The sequence below is a fragment of the Calidris pugnax genome, unplaced genomic scaffold (assembly GCF_001431845.1).
Source record: "Calidris pugnax isolate Ruff unplaced genomic scaffold, ASM143184v1 scaffold251, whole genome shotgun sequence".
NCBI classification, from domain to species: domain Eukaryota; kingdom Metazoa; phylum Chordata; class Aves; order Charadriiformes; family Scolopacidae; genus Calidris; species Calidris pugnax.
The window spans coordinates 170,524-188,001 of record NW_015091133.1 but is presented as its reverse complement, the minus strand read 5'-3'; the positions used below and the strand labels follow the sequence as shown (position 1 = coordinate 188,001).

General features: G+C 46.9%; 1 protein-coding gene across 1 annotated transcript in view; it reads right to left on the bottom strand.

The window, feature by feature from the left end:
* Positions 1 to 15,118: 15,118 nt before the first annotated feature.
* BCKDHB (branched chain keto acid dehydrogenase E1, beta polypeptide) overlaps positions 15,119 to 17,478 on the bottom strand; it is a 120,725-nt gene continuing 118,365 nt past the window's right edge. The window contains exon 14 of the mRNA XM_014958507.1: positions 15,119 to 15,459. The gene's annotated coding sequence lies outside the window, so the exon portion shown is untranslated. The remainder of the gene's footprint in view (positions 15,460 to 17,478) is intronic.

Sequence of the window (17,478 nt, the reverse complement as noted above, 5' to 3'; positions counted from 1 at the left end):
AGAAGAGAAGGCTCCAGGGAGACCTTAGAGCCCCTTCCAGGCCCTCAAGGGGCTCCAGGAGAGATGGGGAGGGACTCTGGATCAGGGAGGGGAGCCATAGGACCAGGGGGAACAGTTTTAAACTGAAAGAGGGGAGATTGAGATGAGATCTCGGGAAGAAATTCTTTCCTTTGACGGTGGTGAGACCTTGGAACAGATTGCCCAGAGACGCTGTGGCTGCCCCATCCCTGGAGGGGTTCAAGGCCAGGCTGGATGGGGCTTGGAGCAACCTGGTCTGGTGGGAGGTGTCCCTGCCCAGGGCAGGGGGGTGGAACTGGATGATCTTTAAGGTCCCTTCCAACCCAGACCATTCTGTGATTCTTTTTTCCCCTGTGAACTCACTTCATTCTTTTTTTCATGACCATATCTTTCTTCATATCATTAAGCTAAACAAGTCATTCTCAGTCTCCATGTGGAAGACACTATTCCCACTGCCTCGATCACCCCTAGGGCTTTTCACCACATCTGTTCCAGTTTACCTTCTAATTAAAACACAGCTGATCAGAGCTGGAAAAAGTTTTCTAAACAAAGTCATATGTAAAGCCTTGCACAGTGGTGCTAATGCTTCCCATCTCCACTGGGAAGAGGTTGCCTGTCTCATCCTGAAACTTGGCTAGATCTTTTTAGCCCATGTTTTGAGTGCTGCTGGTGGCTCTCCTGCAGCTGAGCTCCATTGCTGTGACCACTCGAGCAGCAGGAGGAGCCCAGCCTGTCTCACACCTCAATTCTTGTTGTGTGTTCAGCAGTCCCATGATCAGCACCGACTTCATATATAACTTTTGGGGCTTTACACATTATGGTCTTCTGTGAAAAGTGTCTGTGGGCACCATGGGAAGGAAGGGGGGGGAAAGCCACTCCCTCTCTTTGGGCTATCTTCCCTGCCAACGGGAGCCCAAAATAATGAAGAGGCTCAAACCTGCCTGTAATCCCCAAATCTGAGCCTTTTGCTTATGGGTGCCCTCCCTTTCTGAAAGCACAAAAGCTTTTTCTGAAGGCTCAGGGACATCACAGCTACTTTACTGCTCTGTGAGATCCCTTCCCCTCTTCCTTGTCCTCACTTGCTAAGGAAAGTGCTGGTGGGGAAACAAACACTTGGCCTTGCTTGGACCTTACTGGACCATGATGCTGAAACCAGTGTCTCTGGATATTTTGGGCTGGTTGCACTGATGGAGACAAGACAGCCAAGTCAGCCAGCCCCACTTGCTGGTTAATTTTTAACTTAACCAGTGTTATCAGAGCTTTCTGACTAATTAGCAAATGACAAAGGACAGTCTTGTGCTTTTGAAGTGCATGTGGTCTGACCCACTGCAATTTCTAGGGTGTAGAGGCAATTATTCCAAGGAATATGCCCAAGTGCTGTAAGAAACAGTCCCCTGGAGCTCCCCATCACCTGCTTCATCCACCTGGCTGGACACATAGTCTCTTTTTTCATTAATATAATTCTCTCTGGGAGCCCATAATCCTGTTTTAAATACCTCTCATAGCCTTCTGGCATATGTACCCAAGCACTTTATGAAACTTTAAAAAAAACCAAAACCCTAAGAAAAGGGCTGTGTTACAACAGGAATACTGAAGCTCTTGCAGTGCCTGGTGCCAGCCTTCTTCTGACTCTGAGGTTAAAAGAAAACAAACATAAAATAAACACAGCAGAGAGAGCACAAAGTAAGAAGTAATGAACGTACTGAGGTACGGTTTGAGAGAGGCATCAAGCAAGAGCACTGTAATTGTTCGGCTTAGTTCTTAATGTAAGAAACTTCTAACACTGAGAAGTGTCTTTGATCTGAACAACGGAACAAGTGTCTTTGATACGGAGGAAAATAAGTGTGGCTGGGAGAGAGACATATCCTGTGCCTCTTGCGTAATTACGAAGATGTAACCAAAAGGGAGCTCTTTGGTGAGCTACAGGCATCTTTGATGGGATTTTGCACAAGGAAGTGACTGGACAGACTCTGGGAAGTTGTGGGCCGGGAGCTTCCTGCACTTGTGCAGAGATGTGTTGTGGTCCCTGAACTGCCATCACCGTTTAAAAAAAAAAAAAAAAAGAAAAAAAGTCAAGGTCGAGGTCTAAGCAGAGATGATTATGCAGAAAACACATTTAGAACTTATTTTGAAGTTGGTCCAAGTTTTATGTCATACCGTTTCTTGACCACATTCCTAGCATTGCTCTGGAATGACAATGGGAAAGGAAACTACCTTTTCTAGTAAAAAAGCTGAACTGTTTGAAATGACCCGTGAAGGAACCATGTGCCTTATTTTTCTGGGATGGCAATAACCAGGAACATCCCATGACTGACTGTGTCAAAGTTTCATTCAGGGTAAAAACAGATCTCACCTCTTCCTATAAAATCATAGAGTCATAGAATGTGTTGGGTTGGAAGGGAACTTTAAAGGTCATTTGCTCCACCCCCCTTGAATTGAGCAGGGACATCTTTAAGTAGGTCAGGTTGTTCAGAGCCTCATCAAGCCTGACCTTGAATGTCTCCAGGGATGGGGCTTCCACCACCTCCCTGGGCAACATATTCCAGTGTTTATAGGTAAAAGATGTTTTGGCAAGATTTTCTGTTCTGCCTGCTGGGGGAAATCCTGAACTTGTCATCTAGAACCGTAGGAACTGAGCCCAGGTAGATCACTGCTACTCTTTCTTCTTCCACTGGTCTTCCTGTGTGTGCCATGGACTTAGCATTGTTGTTGTTATTAGAAATGACAATCACAAAATGTGATATGCCACTATCTGCCCAAACAGGAGAAAAACAAAAGTGCATCAGAGACCTCCCCCTTTAAGTCAATGAGCACCAGGAGTGATGGAAAACACCAGATCCATCAGTCACGCTGGCATCCCCATCCACCAGGCACCATGAAGCTATTAGTGACTGGGAGACAGTCAAGTGTCACATAGTTAAATTACTGCGTCACGGTGGCCTTCAGTAACACCCCGTAAAAGGCCCTCAGAAATCCTTCCCCAAAATCTCAGGAATGTGACAGAAAAGGCATGTCCTCAGCGAGGCTCCAAGTGAGCCCAGCACATCATAAAAAACACAGTTCATAACTTGGCGCATCCCACTCTGTCACAGAGAGAGATGCAGCCGTGTGCACATCTGGCCACACATCTGTCGCCTCTCCAGCTATTGCCCTGGGACAGAAAGCTCTGCACAGCAGCATCCAGGAGTCAGTGGCTTCATGGAGTGGGATCCAGCAAAAGCAACCTGGTTCTGCAGTGCTCATCGCCACCTCCAGTGTCCCACCACAAGCACCATGAACAGATGAAATGAAGGCAAAGGAACAGCCCAAGGTTCCCACATACACTTCACATCTCTGGCCCCCAGACTCGCAGAAGCAGCGACACAAGTGGTATGAATTAAGCCTGCAAGCGTTACTCATTCTTCTGGGTGTAAAAAGCCCTATTTTTTTTCAATTCAGATACAGAGGGAATCAGCAATACAATACAGTACATGCAAAATAAATTAGTGGTTCATCCCCAGACCAAGCAGGCCATAACTGTGACTGCCCAGTTCTTGTTCCTATCTGGTTTTGGTCTCTATGACTCATAAACCCAGCAGATGGTTTCTCCAAAACCACAGCCGTTGGCCCTTTCGTCTACTTCTTCCCAGCTGATCTTCAGCTCATTTAGGTCTTTGTTAACGTCTTTGTTGACACAATCCTCTTGGTCACCCATGGCCTCTCTCCCCAGACATTTTCTGGACCTGTGCTGGCGGCAGGACCCTGCCAGCTTTCCACTTCACTGTGCTCCTGACCTAATCAGCTTTCCTACCATAGCTTACTGGCTGTGGTCCAGCTCTCTCAGACATTTCCAGACCCGTAACCCAGCATGTTCTCTCAGCTCTTCTCCTCTGTCAACATTAAGAGACAAAGTGAACGGTTTAACTCTTACCATCTGTATTTATTCCCACCAGAACACACAGTGTTGGTACTTTGCTGCTTCAGTGTTTTACCTGTTGAAGGGTTTTCACCAGCTTCTCTCCTTGACCTTTCCTCTGGCCTTTCCGTTGTTGCTCTACCACTACAGGCTCACCAAGGAAATGAAATTCCTCAGCACTACTGACCTTTTAATGCCTCTTGGTGAGCTGCATCTGCTGTTGTCCTCCAGTGAAGAGCAAACAAGGCTTCTCCAGGCCTCCTCTCCATGTTGGACACCACTTGGCACCTTTGCCTTGCTGCCAGGAGTAGATGCTCCAATGTATCTTGCTCACCCATATGTCCAGGGCTCCCGCCACCAGCCAACACCATCCCAGAGCTTCTGCCTGAGGTATCCCTTAGCGCACCTGAAAAAAGAAGAGGCAATTGCCATCACCTTTGCCAAATTTCAGTCATTGCCTCTCTGGAGATGTTCAAGACCAGGCTGGATGGGACTTGGAGCAACCTGGTCTGGTGGGAGGTGTCCCTGCCCGTGACAGGAGGTTGGAACTGGATGATCTTTAAGGTCCCTTCCAACTCTAATCATTCTATGAGTCTATGATTAAACCAAGCTGCTGGCTTTGGGAGGGGGTTTTACACCACGCTCACCATTGGCTTAGAGTTGCAGTTTTGTTTTTCTATTTCTCCTGACGTCTCCCAGGTGCTGCAACCTTCCCTGGGCCCTCTCCAAACCGCCATGAGACCATTCCCAAGGCGGTACGACTCGTGGTTGGCCCTGGCTCTCCAGTGTGTTTTCTGGAGTCCTCTGCCAGCATCCATGTCTGCTCCATACGTGACCTTCTATCTCTGATGCCTTCTCATCTGCCCCCATTGGCAGCCACCATCCCTTCCTATAAAGCCCAGCTTGTCTTGCTGGTTGGAGACCTCACTGGAATTAAGCACATAACCAAGAAATTCCCAGTTATTATTACTGCAGTTCACATATGTGCCCCTGGCCTGGCCAAGCCACAGTGTTCACTGCAGTAGAAGACAACCCTCTGGGACCAACTGCTGTTCTCTTGTTAACTTGCAGCACGTTTCCACAAATACGATTTTGCCCCTAGAAGGTCTCAAGAGCAAAAAGCTGGTCTGTTTTCTACAGGACAGCTGAACTCAGCAAACATCCGTGGTGAGGATCACACCCCGAGCACCACTTCTACCTCAAATTTATTGCCTTTTTCTGTTTGTATCAAAACGCAAAGTGGGATTGTGGGAGAACATAGTGAAAAATAATACCTCAAAAAATTTGCAGTGTGAAAAGGTGGCTACATGTTTCTGGCACGGGGATCTGAATGAGAAAACTTCAAATATGTAAACAACCCTGAAATGCTACAAAAGATCAGTCCAATCATATCTGCCACATGACTGGCTTTATTATAACTGGAAGCCATACAGGTACTGAGCTCGGATTTTCTTTAATACTTTCAGATACTTTGTGAGCTTCAGAAGGGAATGCTTGGCATAAATACTGCTTGCAAAAGGGCTTTTCAGCAAATGTATTAATCTTACGGGATCTGCCAAAATGAAAAATCTGTCTATCTTTCCACGGATTTTCCGTATCTTTTGGCATGTTCATGCAATAGGAAAAAATTTGGGGGTTTTTAATTATGATTATTATTTGGGAAGTTCAGTAGTGCTCTCAAGACTTTAATCCTAGGGGTTGAATTGTGCAGTGAAACCAGTGACCCGTGAACGAGTTGCAAACCAGAAAACTTGCAAAGGCATTTATAGAAGTCACTTCTCCCTGCAAAACCCTGAAGGTACCGGTAGGTTTGGGTCCAGGTGCTGGCCCATGGCTTCCCCTTGAGGAGCTGGAAAACAGGGAACCAGCTCTGATCTTGATCAGGAAATGGAGCAATAGGATGAGGGGGAATGGTTTTAAGACGAAAGAGGGAAGATATAGATGAGATCTCATGAAGAAATTCTTTCCTTTGAGGGTGAGAGAACTTGGAACAAGTTGCCCAGAGAAGCTGTGGCTGCCCCATCCCTGGAGGGGTTCAGGACCAGGCTGGATGGGGCTTGTGGCAACCTGTTCTGGTGGGAGGTGTCCCTGCCCATGGCAGGAGGTTGGAACTCCATGATCTTTAAGGTCCCTTCCAACCCAAACCATTCTGTGATTCTATGATTTTCACAGTGGGACTCTTCCTGTGCCGGGAGCTGCAACCAGGGAGAGGTGGCCCCAGGGTCCCTCAGGGCCAAGCAAGAACAAGCTCCCCTGGGTTGAGAATCCCCTTCAGATCCCATCCCAACTCCAGCACTGCTTCCAGAGCCAACATGCTGCAAAACCCCCTTGTTTGGGCTCACGGCACTGGTTTCCTCTGGTGTGCCAGAGGCGATGCCGACGTTTTGTCTCTGAGTTCAGTGGTAATGACATGTTTGCTGCAGGGTGTAAAAATAGAAATGTATGGATATGGTAATCCCTCCCTGAAAGCCCGGCCAGAGTTCCTCAGGGAATGGCTAAACACTCCAGCTAACCCCCATCACGCTTTCTTGTACGTTTTTCATCCTCTTTAGCTGTACCTTTGCTTCAGGCCGAGGGCGGCCAAATCTGAGAGGCCGTGACAAGAAAAAAAAATACAGCAAGGGCTGTGTTTAAACAGGTTTTTCTGTTAAAGAAAATGTGTCAATTTGGAAATCTTGCATCCACATGAAAGTATTTTTAGCTGCCATTGCTACAAGCCCTGCCTTGAGTCTCCAGAGCTAAAACCAGATCCCAGCAAAGAAATCAAAGCGTACTCCTTCTCTTCCAACGCATTTACCGGGGTAAATCTCTGGAATTTGGCACACTGGCAGAAACATGGCCCTTTTCTCTAAGGTGTATGTTTTTACATAAGTAAAAGGAAGAGAACAAAAGACCATTTACAAATGCTAAAAAACCATGATGGTGAAAAAAATGGGGGTGAGGGGTTCATGTTCAGGTTGATATAGCAGAACTTAAACCAACTTCATTCTTTCAAACACAGATGTGAGTGTCAAGTCCACACCAAAAAATTAATTTAGTTCATGGCTGGCTGGATTTTCAGATGTTCTCCACATAAACCACTGGAGAGGCTTCTTGGTCATGTTTTCTCCTTCCAACAATGACATAATAAGAAAGGGAAGGAGAAGGAAAGGAATTCAGCTGAACCTTGGTAATAGGTGCAGACTCCATCCCAGAATAAAATATAGTCAGTTTGATAGTATATACCAGGCTGAGTATACACAGAATCATAGAATGGTTTGGGTTGGAAAGGACCTTAAAGACCATCCAGTTCCAACCCCCTGCCCTGGGCAGGGACACCTCCCACCAGACCAGGTTGCTCCAAGCCCCATCCAGCCTGGCCTTGAACCCCTCCAGGGATGGGGCAGCCACAGCTTCTCTGGGCAATCTGTTCCAAGGTCTCACCACCCTCAAAGGAAAGAATTTCTTCCCAAGATCTCATCTCAATCTCCCCTCTTTCAGTTTAAAACCCTCCCCTTCGTCCTATTGCTCCCCTCCCTGATCCAGAGTCCCTCCCCATCTCTCCTGGAGCCCCTTTAGGGACTGGAAGGGGCTCTAAGATCTCCCTGGAGCCTTCTCTTCATAGTGCCTGAAACAGTGTTTTTCTCATAGAAACATGACATCTCCAGCCCTCGGCAGTCAAAAGGCCGAGCCGCAGTTATGGACAAGATGAGCAAAACAAGGAGGAAAACAGAGCTGCCTGAAACAGTGTTTTTCTCATAGAAACATGACATCTCCAGCCCTCGGCAGTCAAAAGGCCGAGCCGCAGTTATGCTGTGGACAAGATGAGCAAAACAAGGAGGAAAGCAGAGTAAGTCTTGAAAACAGGAGCCCAGAAGGAAGACAGGGACATTGGGTGGGCAGCATCTTGCTCAGGGATCTGCCCCCATGTCCCTGGCATCCTCTGGGCTACGAACATCCCTCAGCCCGGGGCTGGCTCGGCCGGGCAGCAGAGGGAACCGTGACTAGCACTTTGGAACAGGATAATTATACTCTGGGCTCTGGAAGTGTGGGTTTGCTTTCACTGAAATAAACTGCTCGGATCTGTGATGAATATCAACATTGTAGGCACAAGGGGCAAGGCAGTAAATTGTAGTAGGATGAAATACCTACATTTAATTATGTCAAATTATATAGAATTTGAGAGAGTTTTTCTGATGCATGCTATTTAAAGTTAAGCCTAAGTGCACTTCCTTGGCTGAATAAAGCAGCTTTTGTTGCAAGATGTGGGCTTGCTTTGTAGTTTATGATTTATAGTCTTCACCACATTTTGTCACTTTCTTGTTTCTTGTCTGAGATGTTTCTGAACATCTCATTTCAGATAATGGGATGCAGCTAGAGCGCCGTACTATATACAGCCTCTTAAAAAGGCATGAGCAGGGTTTTCTTGGGGTTTTTTTTTCTCTCCAAGATACTCGAGTATCTGGAGTGTGCTCTTCACCAAAGTATATCTAATGGGATGCAGCTAGAGCGCCGTACTATATACAGCCTCTTAAAAAGGCATGAGCAGGGTTTTCTTGGGTTTTTTTTTTCTCTCCAAGATACTCGAGTATCTGGAGCGTGCTCTTCACCAAAGTATAACACAGATACATGCAGTCAGTACTCATTGCTCCACCAGCCTGAAGTTCATGCACTTCTGCACCCTCTCCCTCTACTCTGCCTTGGTGGCACCCCATCTGGAGCACTGTGTCCAGTTCTGGGCTCCCCAGTTCAAGAAGGACAGGGAACTGCTGGAGAGGGGACAGCAGAGGCTACGAAGATGATCAAGGGACTGGAGCATCTCTCTGATGAGGAAAGTCTGAGAGACCTGGGGCTCTTTAGTCTGGAGAAGACTGAGGGGAGATCTCATCAGTGCTCATCAATATCTAAAGGGCAGGTGTCAAGAGGATGGGGTCAGGCTCTTCTCAGTGGTGCCCAGTGGTGACAGGACAAGAGGAAACAGACACAAACTGAAACACAGGAAATTCCACCTAAACTTCTTTCCTGTGAGGGTGGCAGAGCCCTGGCAGAGGCTGCCCAGGGAGGTGGTGGAGTCTCCTTCTCTGGAGACATTCCAAACCCACCTGGACACGTTCCTGTGGGACCTGCTCTGGGTGACCCTGCTCTGGCAGGGGGTTGGACTGGATGATCTCCAGAATTCCCTTCCAACCTCATATCATTGTGTGATTCTGTGATTATGCCAGAGCCCTGGGGAGCCAAGCAAACCACTTCCACCACCTCCCCCGTCCTCCAGGTTTCCCCCCTGGGGAAGGTGGGACAAGTCCAGCTCAGCAGCCCAAATTCATGGTGGGAACTAACCAGGGAGGCTTTGAGCAGTGGAGGAACAACCTTGCTCGTCTGCACTGTTTCATCACCCAGGCTAAAGAAGGGCTGGCAGAGGCTGTGGTGGAAAGATTGGAGAGAACCCACCTGCCCACAATCCAGGTCACACACCTCCAAACGGCAGGGAACTGGAAGGACCAGTGGCTGAGGCACACCAGAGCTCACCAACGCTGCCAGAGGAGTGCAGCCACAGGCGCCGTAAATTCAGGCAACTTCTGGTTTCAGCAAGTGCTCAGCTGCAAGCAAACAGAGTGCAAGTAAACAGGGATGATTTAATTGTCATATAAAAGTAATTAATTAGAAGCAGGAGTCAACAGGGAGTCCTTCTCAAGCACTGGTGGCACATTACTGTCAGTTGTAGAATACTTACCCATGGACCTCCACGAGCAAGAACAGGCACCAGTTCCTATTCATAATGCAGTACAATTAGTTTGGCTTATTTATTTTCCTCCAAGACCCTCAAACGTAAGGTTTAAAAATCCAACCAAGGACCATAAAACAATTTCAATGCACGTAACAAACTCAAAGCTGGGGCTGATTCAGTGTTGCACTTGTGATATAAAATTAGGCTAATGATCAAATTAATCAGTATTGTTAATCAGGAGGCTTGGTCCTTTCTGTTGGAAGCCTGGGGCCAATTACTGTGATGTTAAGCACAAGTTAAGCCACAACTGCTTGTAGCAGATAGACTGAGGGATAGACCACTTTCTCCCAGTTTCTTGCACCAGTTGGTGTATGACCCCAGCATCTTCCCCGCCATCCCCCTGTCACAAGCACGGAATGGGCAATTTCATCTGAAGTTACGCACCTGAAGTTCACATTTGGGCTGGGATCCCACAACAGCCACAGCCACTGGAGCATCAGATCTTGTTGCCAGGCATCTCACAGCATCTCATGTGGCACTAGACATGGACAACTTACCTGAGGCAGGCAGCAGAGTCAGCTCAGCACAGAAAGGACATGGACCTGTTAGGACAGGGCCAGAGAAGGCCACGAAGATGCTCTGAGAGCTGGAGCTCCTCTGCTGCCAGGACAGGCTGAGAGAGTTGGGGGGGTTCAGCCTGGAGAAGAGGAGGCTCCAGGGAGACCTTAGAGCCCCTTCCAGTCCCTAAAGGGGCTCCAGGAGAGATGGGGAGGGATTCTTGATCAGGGAGGGGAACAATAGGATAATGGTTTAAACTGAGAGAGGGGAGATTGAGATTAGATCTCAGGAAGACCTTCTTTGCTGTGAGGGTGGTGAGAGCCTGGCCCAGGTTGCCCAGAGAAGCTGTGGCTGCCCCATCCCTGGAGGGGTTCAAGGCCAGGCTGGATGGGGCTTGGAGCAACCTGGTCTGGTGGGAGGTGTCCCTGCCCAGGGCAGGGGTTGGAACTGGATGATCTTTAAGGTCCCTCCCAACCCAAGCCATTCTATGATTCTATGATTTTATCACAGAATGAGTCAAATGCCCCAAAGGCTCTTCCAAGGCAGCTCAAGTGCTTTGATTGGCCCCACACACCTGTATCTCGACAATTAAATGTATGATCCCGAGCTGGATCCCACACACGGATCCTGTGGGAAGCAGGGGGACTGCAGCTCCCTCATCTCCCATTAAACTCACCACCGTTGCTCCTGGCTTTGCTGAGGTGGAACCAGGTTACTCACCACCGTTGCTCCTGGCTTTGCTGAGCTGGAACCAGGTCCTGCCCACGCGGTACCTTTAGATATTCATCAGAGAACTCGTGAGCTGCAGCAACCAGCTCCGGCCAGGGGACGTTTATAAGGCTGGGGTTAATACTCTAAATTTTAATACTCTAATTTAATACTCTAAATTATTCACCTGGAGGATCTAACTGCCCAGCCCGGCATCAGCCCATCGCCCGGGAGACAATCCTTTCCTTCACAGGCACAGCGTGTCAGTGTATCCCACCTTATGTACTTACTGGGGATTTGAGCAGTTTATTTTGAAGCCCGAGGCACGCACCGATCTCAGCGTTAGCATTTTACGCAAGCTCACAGAAAAATAGTCAGCACATCGGCCATCCAAGCCCCAGGGAACAAAGGGCTCCATTGAGATGCCTGGAGGCAGGCATCTGGTGCCATTTGAGATGCCCCGAGGCACCCAAGGTACACACAGTGGGGTTGGCAGGTATCACACGGGACCTATGGAAGCAGCAGCTGGAGATGGCAGAGACCACGCAAGGACACCCCCAGGGCGGCTCAAAACGGTGCTCAATGCCAAAGTATAAGCAACTGAATCCGAGTTCTTAAAAAAAAAATAAAAAAATAATCTTGTTTATGCTGCAGTCAGCCACACGTCTCCCGCGTCTAACGAACGGGCACCTCGCAGAGCAGCCCAGCAGGAAAGAGAGCCACAAAAAAGAACGGCATCCTCCTGTTGGGTCTCGTGGAAGCACCTAATGTGATGAGCACGTAATGCTTGCTGAACCCCAGGAGCTGTGGTGGCAGCAGCAACCTCTGCCCCTCGCTGAATTCTCCCTCTCAGCCTCTGCCTCCGTGTCTGGAACCCAACTTCTGCAGCCGGGAGCCACCGCCGCCTGCCAGCCAACGGGGGAAGCTAAAGAATCACAGAATCTTCTAGGTTGGAAGGGACCTCAAAGATCATCTTGTCCAACCGTCAACCTGACTGACAAAAATAGACACCCACACAACAAACAAGAAGCATCATCACTAAACCAGACCTCCCAGCACTACATCAACCCGTCTTTTGAACACCTCCAGGGATGGTGCCTCAACCACCTCCCTGGGCAGCCCATTCCAATGGCTGAGAACCCTTTCAGTGAAAAAATTTCTCCTAATATCCAGCCTGAACCTCCCCTGGCGTAACTTGAGGCCATTTCCTCTTGTCCTGTCACCTGTGACTTGAGAAAAGAGACCGACCCCCACCTCTCTACACCCTCCTTTCAGGTAGTTGTAGAGAGCAATAAGGTCTCCCCTCAGCCTCCTCTTCTCCAGGCTGAACCCCCCCAGCTCCCTCAGCCTCTCCTCATAAGACTTGTGCTCCAGAAGAGAGGTGCCTGCAGAGATCCACCAGCTGGGAACCAGTGATGGGGCCATCAGAGCAGAAGGTCATTGTGTCCGGGTCTCCTTGGCCACCGCGATGAGAGCGTGCTCCTGGCTAAGCCTCTTACCAACACCTGCGCTCCCACGAGGGAGAAACACCTCTAAGGACTTAAATCCAGTTTTTATCAGCTGTGCACCACAGAGAGGCTGGGACGGCACCACGGCTCTTCACAGGACAAGAGCACACAGGTCTTCCATCTGCAGTCAACAAATCTGGGATCCCACGAAGGCTGCGTACATCCTTCTGGAATTCTGACCTCAGGATCCAGCATCAAACTATGTACTTTTCAGCTTTTCCAGCAATTAGTGTTAAATGAGCGTGACTAGATGGGTTACTAATTTTCTGGACTATCAGCAAGGAGCACTGACGTGATTTTTTTTGCCCTAGAAGTAGTTACTTCAGAGTGAAACAACAGCTGCCCAGGTTAAATCTGAGAACACTCCTCCTCGCGTTTTTTTGCATAATCTAATCAAGAGATCTAAGTGGTTAAAACGCGGAAAAATCTGGCTTGTCTCTGGATTTCATTATTAAGGACTTCGGTGAGAGGCAGTTATTTGTGTGTAACAGCACACACCTTCCCCCCCGACCCAGAACTATATGTCATTTTTCCATAACACACTCTACGCCGCCACGGGTTACACGAGCAGACACTGCCATCTAGGCTGGCTTCAGGGAGAGGCACTTATTTCCTTTTTTAGAACACTAATTGCCTTTGCCAGGGGAAAAAAAAAAATAATAAAAAAAAAATCTATTATCCAAAACCGAGGAGAAAAGAACATCTTTAACGCTATTAAAAAAAATGACACATCACCACTCACTGAACATAGAAAACCTGCCCCTCAGCGAGGCTGTAGTACTCCACGTTAGAGCAAATATTTTCTATAAAAATATATTATTCTGTATTTCCATACACGCTCCGCACTAAACGGCAGTCTGCTTTCATCTATGAAAACCGCAAATACAAAGTATATAGTATTAAGGCTATTAATTACCAGAGTACACTTTACTACAGCAGGACTATAATTGTATGTTTTATATGCTTTGAAATATACTAACAATACATTTTAAGACAGTTACTAAAATATCTATTGATTTTCTACGAAGAGAGAAATAATTTTTACAACCGTTTTTCTTCATAAAACCAAAATAGTTTCCATCCAGCACCAAAAATATAAAATACATAATGCATCTATCTTGCTTAAAACAATAAACAAATTCTATTCTTCTTACAGGAGACTTACAGACACAAGACTTGTCTAATAACGTCATTTTGATTAGAAACATTAACAAACAGCTCCATTTTCAGTTCTGTAGGCAATGTATGAACTATGGGCATGGGATCGTACGGAAATTGGTAGCAGGACCCGAAAAGATTACAGTTTAGCACCTTCCATCCCTACAAGTCCTTTGACCGTGGGTTTTTGGATGGAGCTCTGCTGGAGGACAAGCATCACCCCACGTTTCACCCAATGAAACCCAAGACAAAGATGCTCCCGAGGTTTGGGTGAGTGAGATGAGAGAAGCCCTGAGAAGGACATCCCTTTGAGATGCCGACGCGTGTGACTTGCGACCCATCATCAAGGGTTCTGTCCCAGAAGCCAGGTTTCCCTTGGATTTTGGTGGATCTGCCCGATGAACAACCTCCCCAGATCATCAGAACGGGCAACAGAGGAACAAGGGGGCAATATCCCCTGAAATTCCTAGTGAAGTTATTCCTCAGCTTCCTCCCAGGGGTGTTTCAGCCATCACCTTGAGGACCGCTCTGAAAAGGTTTGGGCACAAAGTTTATTCCTCTTTCTCCCTCCAAGATCCCCCTGAATAACAACAGCAATGTGGTCACCTGGCCACCAGCACCCATCTCCCCCTCCCCTCCTTCCCCCATACAATAAGAAGCGACGCAGCGTGAGATCGATTTGCACAGAGAGAAAAGCAACCAAAAAAAAGCCTAGGAACTGCTGAATTCACACTTAATTTAGGTGGTGGAAAAAACGAGCAGAGCTGGTACCAAAGGAATTCAGCAAGAAGCTTTGAAACTACTGTGCTGGAAGAAGATCTGCTGCCCTTTGAGGAGTCCTGGAATGTAGGACAAGAGAGGATAATTTTCGCAGCATCTTCGCCGAGTCCTTGGCTTGTCCTACGGAAAAGAAGGGCATTTACTGAAAATTGAGCAAACCTCCACTGAGCCCAGCAGCTCTCAGTCTGAAAGGCTGGACTCCTTTTTGCACTTAGGGATGTTCGGCGCCCTTTATGCTGGCACAGGAAAAAAATAAACCTTCAGATTTCATTTTACAGTAGAGACTTTTCGGGTAGTTTTGCATTTCTGTGCCCTCACCAACAGCAAAGGGTACGTGAGCTGCCTCCTCTCCCACCGCTGCCGTGAACACCTCAGGGCACTGTTACCTCTTCTCCACAAATTTTTGGCAAGTTTTGCACCATTTGCTCAGCAGCAGAGACGTTCCATATCCAGAGGAAAAATGACTAAACAAAGATATTGCAGCAAAGACGTAAAGATGGAGCCTCTCGTCTATGGCAACAAAAAAAAAATACCTCCTCCTTTCTCAAGAAAAATGGAGTTTTCATTTCCCTTTGCAGAAAGGAAATCAGTGCTGGGGACTATTCCACAAGAAGCCACTCAACTGGAAGACAGCAAATGGCATTGGTTAAAGAAGGTGTCACCCAGAGCAGACCCCCCCCACCCCGGGCTGGTCTGACTGCCCAAGGTTTATTTTGTTGAAAATACAGTCACATTCAAATAACTTTTTTGGGTTTTCCCAAAATAGTAATGAAACCCAGAGACAACACGTGCATAATAAGTTTTATTGAATAAAATCCCACTGCTAATATTTACAGGGTGAAGTTCAGAGGTGTAACCTAGCGAAGCGTGGCCGTTGGTAACATTCATACCGCATCTGCAATATCTTTAAATACATCTGAAACTACTGGCTATTAGCAATCACCTGCCCATCGCTGATTTCCTAATTAAGGAAGATTTGAACTCGCTGGAGAATAGCCAAGAAGAATATTTAAGGGTAACTGAGTTCAGAGCCAACAGTCCGCTCCGTGAATCCCAAACCCAAAGGATCCCCGGAAAGTGTCAAGAGTTTGGAAGGCGGTTTCCGCAGTTCCCCGTCGCTCTTCTCATCTCTGCAGAAGAAGAGGACAAAATAAATTACAAATCTTGAGGCTGAAAGTGATATCCTCAACTCAAACACCCCGTGGTAATCTTCCTTTTTCAAAGGGGTGTGAAAACTACAACAAAACACTTATTATGTATTATAAACTACATCAAATTCTTAGAGCTGCCGAGGTAGACGCCCAGGAGTTAGCAATGCTCCAGATGATACCAAGCACCAAGACAACACTAATTACCACCATTTATGCAAAAATGTTGGGATGGAGTGTCTGCCATCCCACTCTAGAATCTTAAGCAAAGTGTTCTGTGTCTTTTTTTAAAAGCTCTGCTTTTAAAAACTAGATATAGTGAGATAGAGATACTATTGATCTACCATTACAGTGGAGAGGGGGCTTGTAAAAAAACTATAGTCAATACCTTTCCTATTCAAAGGGGATTTTTTAAAGGTAATTTTGTTATTCCTGATCTTGCATGAATTCTCAGGGAAGTTTGAAGCACAGACTTACAACACCCCCTCTAACAGACCCACAGCACCAGCAGGCTGTTTTATCTCACACTTGGGCTACTCAATCATGTGAACAAGCCATGATTCACTGGCCATTTGCACGATTTTTGCCATCCAGCAGGAAAACATTATAAACCAGGAATTCTGTCTCCTACTCAAGCCTCTGGGGGCAAGAAATGATCTTGCACAGTCTCTCACATTTCATTTTTTAAAAAATTTTTAAAATTTTATTTACCAAACAGGGAGAGGAACTCGATATTTTACTTTATGTTATATAAAAAATATATGTGGCTGTTTTCTGCTGTTTCTTCTTTTATGCCCCTCCCCTCTAAATGAACAGCCAGACGCCGTTCCATCTCTCCAGGAAATGTATATCCATCCTAATCTCACTCCTTCTACGCCGTTCCATCTCTCCAGGAAATGTATATTCATCCTAATCTTGCTCCTTCTTTTCTCTTTATCTTTTTTTTCCAACTACAAAGAGTGATCTGGGATGCAGCTGCCTACCTGGAAGCTATTTCTCTCAGAGCCAACACGGCTATAAATTTTAATAGCTAAGAAGCTGCTGAAAGGCAGAGATTTTGGTCTCCCCTGTCTGATGGGTGAGGGGTAGAGGATGCACTGCCAAAAGCTGCCTTTGAGCTGAAAACCATCCGTGCTGTCAGTCTCAAGATCAGAAACTCTGCACGTGTGAGACACCATCAACATAAATAAAACCAAATTTACATTATGATAAGGGTAAGTTTAGAAATAATTGAGTGTGGCATCCAGCTCAAGACACTGTATTCGCCTCGGCCACAGAGCAATAAGTTAATTTGGGTGGCTGAGAGGACCCTTTCTGGCTACGAGGTCCCTTTGTAATTATTACATTTAATAAGCTTAGTTCAACTCAGAGAAAATGCGGGGACAACCGTCACGAAAAAGGCAGCATCTACCACGTGCTCTGCAAACCAGATCAGAGCATTCTTCAGTGTTAAGTCTAAAGAAATGCTCCGGTGTGTGAATAATGGGTGATTTGGGGGAAATATTGTAAGGGGAACTACGCTACTTTTTGGAGACACTGCCTTGCTGGTAGAGTTCCTGTGTCACATACAGGAGCTCCACCGTCAGCTACTGAGGAAATGAAAGAGAGTCAAATGCAAGAAGTCATCCTGAGAGTAAGTACCTATAAAAATGAGATAAACATTAAGGTTTTGACAACCTTCTATCTGTAAATACAATTCACAGCTTAACGTGCGGGTAAAATGGACACAAGAGGGCGCCCCTAATTTAGGGCCCACCTTGGTCCTCCTGTTTTGGAGTCAACAGCTAGAACTCCCCGAGGACCCATCACTGGATCTCCTTCTTCCAGAGGAAAATGGGACAGCTGTTTTCTGCTTTTCTTTTTACTTCAGATGGGCAAGACCCATCAAGACTCAACCTCAAGAACTAGGTGTCTTGACTCAATTAATTAAAGGAAATAGAGAATACAAGGCGCCGACAAATTTCCTGTTAAACTTTGGCCATTAAAGACCAGAAGTTCTCC